This window comes from Oxyura jamaicensis, chromosome 5 (genome assembly GCF_011077185.1).
Source record: "Oxyura jamaicensis isolate SHBP4307 breed ruddy duck chromosome 5, BPBGC_Ojam_1.0, whole genome shotgun sequence".
Classification (NCBI taxonomy): Eukaryota; Metazoa; Chordata; class Aves; order Anseriformes; family Anatidae; genus Oxyura; species Oxyura jamaicensis.
In genome coordinates this window covers 23,983,300-23,989,299 of record NC_048897.1, presented here as the reverse complement: position 1 = coordinate 23,989,299, position 6,000 = coordinate 23,983,300, and positions in this window count along the sequence as shown.

Genomic DNA, 6,000 nt, shown 5'->3' with positions numbered 1-6,000 from the left:
GCTCTGGCTTTAAGGAGCAAGAAGGGCGCAGGGGGTGGGCAGGACTACAGCATAGTGGTAGGCTGGCAAGTTATGCCACATCCCCGGCACCCCCAGTGCCCCCGTCGCCGGTGGCAGCCCGCCCCCGGGCTGGTGCACGCCTGCAGGAAGGAGGAGGGAGGGAAGGGGAGATGGGGGGGGAAATCCTGGGGAGCCCCAGAGCCCTCTCCCCCTAGCCCCACAGCCCATTTCCCGTACCTTCTTCCTCAAAAGCACCCCGGAAAGCGCTTTCCTTCCTCCCGCGAGGAGCCCTGGTGTTTAGCAACCCAGAAAACATTTTGTAACTGAAACCGGTGTTATTGTATTATTTTGTATACTCTTTTTTTTTCCACCTAGATCTCTGATTTTTCACGTCTCATGCTGTGTTCGTGCTGGCTCAGGCGTGATGCATGTGCCAAACCGCAAAGCCTACGGAGCACAGGTCCTTGCAGATGAGGAGAGCCTGCGACTTCCGTAAATTAAAGAGCTCTGTGTCTGTGTGTCCATGCACTGACTGTTTTCAGAGGGTTTTACCTGTGGTTTGCCGCTCAGTATTGAAAGGCGTTATTGATACTTACAGGAGAAAAAATGAGAACGAGATTTTTTTTTCCCTTTTCATTCATTTTAAGTATAATGGTTTCTCTTTGGTTTTCCCTCTTCTGTTCTGACCCCTATTAATAGCGTGGGCACCGCCGTGGGAGGAGGACTGTTGCACTTCTCCACCGCATCGACACGTGCTCTGTGTTTGCTGCAGCCCGGAGTACCAGGCTGTTGAGAAGTATTCGATCCCAAATGTATATATACAGTGATGGTTCTTAGACTGCCCTGGCGTAAAGAATCCACCTGGTTAAGTACAGTGACCTTGCTTCCCCCGAAATAAAGAATTTGAAAAGGAATGACTCATTTCCATGAATGTCTTTCCTGATTAATACACACTGAGGCTTTTATTCTATTCCTGTATTTCTAGAATGGCGGCAATATTTATAGTGGGAACTCAATTATGCCTTAGAAAGCATATTAATGTATATTAAAGTCTTGAGTGTTACCGAGACATAAAGGTGTTGTCAAATTTGCCAGTAGGGCAGACTGAAAGTCCCGGTCTCCCAGATGATGAAGTATTTGCTAAAAAGTTCAGAACTACTGTGTGAAGAGCCGTCATTATCAGACAATATGTGGGGGAAAAATAATAATAATAAGAAGAAGAAATCGTTTCCCTTGCTCATTTTTAGTGAAAGAAACGTATCTTCATAGCATCCAGATGAGACCGGAGACGTACACTTTTCCTGAGCTTTAACCATCCAAACCGGCGTTAAAAAATGCTGCCCGCCTCTCGCCGTCCCATCCTGCCAAGTGCTGTGCACCTCCTAGAGGCACTCGGAATTGCTCTTATTTAATTAAGTCTTATTTACTTATTACATTCCGGTAACACATGGGGGGTTGCAACACGCTCTGCAGTGGGGGGAAGCCGCGGTCGCTGCCTGGGGAGCTGCCCACCGGCTCCTCGGCCCTGCGGCCGGGACAGCAGCGAAGCCAGAGCCCGGAGCCGCCCCTCGGCATCCCGAATCAGCTCTTCGCTTTGCCTGGGGGTGTCCGGATCTCAGCTGGCTTCGTGCAGAAAGCAGGAGCGGATAAAGGACGGTTTCGGGGGGGAGGAGGAGCAGTCAGACGCTGCTCCCACGCAGCAGCCGGCTCTCTCTCAACTCTCTCTGCCACCCCTCTGGGTTCCCAAACGGCTTGTATTCGCACGGGCACACAAAAAGGGTTTCCCTGCATCAACCTGCATGTCCCTGACTTTCTGTGCTTGGGCGTTTGCTCGCTTCTTCAGCCTGGGAGAGCGCGGTCCCAGCCAGTCCCACCTTCGCTATTGCCAAAGCGCGCCAATAGGGATGAAGCAGAAAGGGTTTCCCCTTTTCTCCGGGGCAATCCCCACTGCGACTCCTTCCCAGGGCGGCCGTGGGGACCCTCGGGAACCCCCCATGGCCCTGGACTTGAGGCCAAATTTGACAGGCGCCCGCCGCCGTGGTTTCAGGGCAGGCTGAAGCTCGCGGGTCGGAGTTTGGGGTCCGCAACTTGCTGGGCTTGTTTCCAAAGGGGAAACGTTTCCCGTGGCTTCACCTATGCTGAAATTCCCTTAGAAGCTCAGAAATAAGGGGGGGGGTCCCCTCACAGCCTCCTCTGCCGCCCCACGGATGGATGACGCTCCATGATGCTCCGCCAGCACCACGGGGAAGGGGGCTCCGTCCTAAATCTGGCTTTTTACATTTTCTATGCCTGATTGCAAGGGAAAAAAAAAAAAAGCGATCAATGCAAATCTAAGTGATATTTCTGATATTTAAAATCCAATCGCCTCTGCACCTGTTTAACGGATAATACAGCAGTGATTGGTAAAAAATAAATCCACAGACCTTACTTCAACCTATATGTTAAGTCTTGGTGTTTGAAGGAAAGGAAAAAAAAAAGGGGGAGCGGGGAGGTGGGAATTGTGTTTAACATGCAACTTTTGGCCCTGGGAGGGATGAAGGGCGGGAAGCCCTGAACTGATTTAAAACAGAAGAAATGCAGGCTACCTAATGTCTGACTGGTCCAGCGAGCTGGAGGTGGTGCCCTGTCCTGCTTTTTACTAGAAAGAAGTCTGGCGTGAAAGCAGGATCTTTGTTGCCTAGGAATTAAGTTGTTGCTGCTGCTTATTCCTTACCTGAACTCCTAATCCCTTGTTTGTGCTACAGCACAAAACAAATTATTTCTCATAGACCAAAGAGCTTCATTGTAACAATTAAAGTCTATTGTGTAAAAGCATAAATGGCGCATTGATCGTTAAGGTAAAATGACTTTAAAAGGTGATTCTTGAAGCATGTGGTCATTTAATCTATACTTTTGAGAAGTCATTATGCACAGGGAGGTAAACTACAAACAGTAAAATGCTTAGTTAGCCAGTTAACGTGTATGCTTTGTCTAAATAGACCTCAGCATAAAGAAAAGTGAGGTTTGCTCCTCACTAGTTTTCTGGCTTTCTGCAGAACTATCTGCAGAAAACAAGGCATTTTGCTACTGTTTTCCCTGGGAATATCCACATTATTCTCGATTTTTCTTTTTTAAAAAAAATCTTAAACAAATAAACACACATGCCCCTCAAATAAAAATAAAACCCCAAAGCACTTCACGAAGTGGGAAATATCCTGATATCCTTGAACCTCGGACTCTGCTGAGGTCAGTGCAATCTCGGTCCACACTCATTAGGAAAAAAAAAAAAAAAAAATCTACCCCCTGCCCAGGGAGTGTTTAAAAGGAGGAGTGTGGGTCCACATAAACTAGTCCTGTCAAGGTCAGCTTTGTCTTGTGAAAGGAAAGGCGACAGGGTCAGCATTACTGCACATGAGGAAATCCCCACGGGGATGAAGGAGATGATCTCCCTCTCCTTCTTTCTCCCCCTTTGGCCAAGTGTCCCTCACTCGGGCAAGACTCCCACCGAAGCCGATGGGCATTGGCTTCTTCCCCTCTGGAGGACGCGCAGCAGTCACTGGGAAGTTTGGAAAGGCGAAGGGGTTCCTCGGTGGGAACGCTGCGCGTCGCCGGCCTGCAGAGAGATGCGAGAGGCGGAGGTCGAGCCCATCTCACCGCCCGCACCCTCATTTGATACGCACAAGGCCCCGCAGCCGCCCGCCTTACGTGGAATGCCTTTAAGCGCTCCTCGGGGTGTTTTGCTTGGCATTGAAAATTAGCCTGTTTGGTTAACATCCGATAGAAAACATTTACGCTGGAAGCCAAACAGGCAAATATTTTAATCTCTCATATTAACACAGCGGTTTTTCCAATCGGGTGGGTTTTCTATCCCGATTATTTATTTATTTACGTGTGCCTTCTTCATTCATTTTCTTCGTTCATTCATTCACTCGCTCGCTCCTTCATTCATCATTCATTCATTCACTCGGCCATCCCTTGCCCTCCCCCGACGAGACTGGGGCCGGCGGTAGCCCGGGATGAGCCCCAGGGGCGCCGACCCCCGCCAGGATTTGCCGGCCTGCCCGTCGCCCTAAGCCGTGCCGGGGCGTGTTTGGGGCTGAAGCTCACTCCCCGAGCCCTGCTCCGACCGTCCCTCCGGTGCCTGCGAGCAGGCGGGGACCGCGGCAGGTGCCTCGGCTGTAGCCGGACGAGGGCCGGCGGCCCCAAGCGTGCCGCCCCCCCCCCCCCCCCCCCCGGCAGCCCTCCCGCAGCCCCGCCGGCACGGGGACGGGCTCGGGGCTGAGGCAGGGCAGGTAGAGCCGGGACGGGAGCGGTCAGAGGGGCTCGGCCGGCCCGGCGAGGGAAATGTCAGGAACCTCTAACCCGCCCGGTGTCCACTCGGCCGGCCGAGGGAGGAATGCGCAGCCGGACCACCAACGTGCCTTGATCTGTACAATGCACCACTTAATACACTTCTGTAATTTAAACTGGTGGGGACCCCCTCCTTCCAAGCCGATTTTCGATATAGGTGTTTTCTCATCCCCCCCCTTTCCCTTTGAAATGCCCCCACCCCCCTCACCCTCCTGCTCCTTTTCTTCTGAGCCCCGCTCTCTAATTCTAGATGAGTATTACTTTGCTCTTTTCGTTGGCCAAGCACAATTGTGTTATTGGAGATAATGAATTCAATCCCCATCAAAGAGTATTAGGAGCGCCTTGGCCCTGTAGTGCCTTTTTTCAAACCGGGAATGAAAGGCAGAGAGAAAATTCTCTGGGTAGCCTCCGCGATGGCAGCTTTTGAAGTGAAGGGAGGCGGGCATTGTTGTTCACATTTTTGTCCATACGGCTGAAGAAAGACCGGCGGCTTTTGATGAGAAGATGAGAACCGCCTCGTAAGTTGAGCAACAAGTTAGATGGCGAAGCCTTACCACTGCCTACTGCCTGTGGATAACATATGTCCCGCATTAATAGGGGCTCAAGGGAACAATTGCCCGGGGGGCGGGGTGGGGGGAGCTGTGCACCGGCTAGCGGCTCTTTCCTCCCCCTTCCTCCGGACCCCGATGCCCCCATGGGGGTGTTTTTAAGGGAGACTCGAGGAGATGCTGCACGGCTCCCGGCCGGGAGGGGGCCCGGGGGCGTCTGGGACGGGCAGGGGGCTTCCCTCCGCTGCCTGCCCCCGACCCTACTGCCAGGGCTCCTGAGAGCCGGGGAGTGATGCTAGGGCTGCTGCGCGTGTCTGGAGGTGAGGGTATCCCCTTTTCCCAAGCAGCAGATTTTCTCTTATTCGTATTTATTTGTTTCTGCTAAACGTGGAATCTGTTTTGTTGCTCTGTTTCTTCTCCCTTGCCGTTTCGGACAACTTCATGACATACCTGAAGTTTGTAAAGTCTTCCTTAGATAAAGCAGCCAGGCAAGGAAAAAAGGCAGAGGGAAAACGTCTGTTGGTCACATCAGATAACCTCAGAACTGGAAAACTTGTTGCATACATTTGAATAAGTTCAGACATGCTCTTATTCCAATCTCCTGCCCCGCGGTTCAAAGATTCCCCGCCCCGGGGGCTTTATTATGCTAAAGAGGTCATTACTGAGAGTCACTATGGAGAGATCCCGGTTTTCAGAATGAGGCCCACCTCCTGGTCACCAACATGTTTACATTTTCCGCCGGTCATAACCGGAGGAAATGTGTGTTAGCAACCTGCCGGGCAAGCTCGGGAAAAAAAAAAAAAAAAAAAGGAATACAGGGGAAAATATATTTCAGCTGTTGCGCAGTAGATCGCAAATGTAGATGATTCACCGGGGAGCACTGAGAAGCAGAGGGCACAAAGGCGGTGTTTGGCGTGGGGATGGCTGCTGCCAGCGGACCAGTCCCGGCTCCGTAAGGCAGCTCCCGGCCCCGGCTGGGGCTGGGGGTGCGAGGAGAGCCCCCTGCGGAGCGTGGGGTCCCCCCGAGCCTCCACGGGCACCCACACTCCCAGTGCCCCCGCCCCGGTTGATCAGGATCATCGTCCCCATGGACGACCCCGGCACCCTTTCGCTGCCGAGAGAT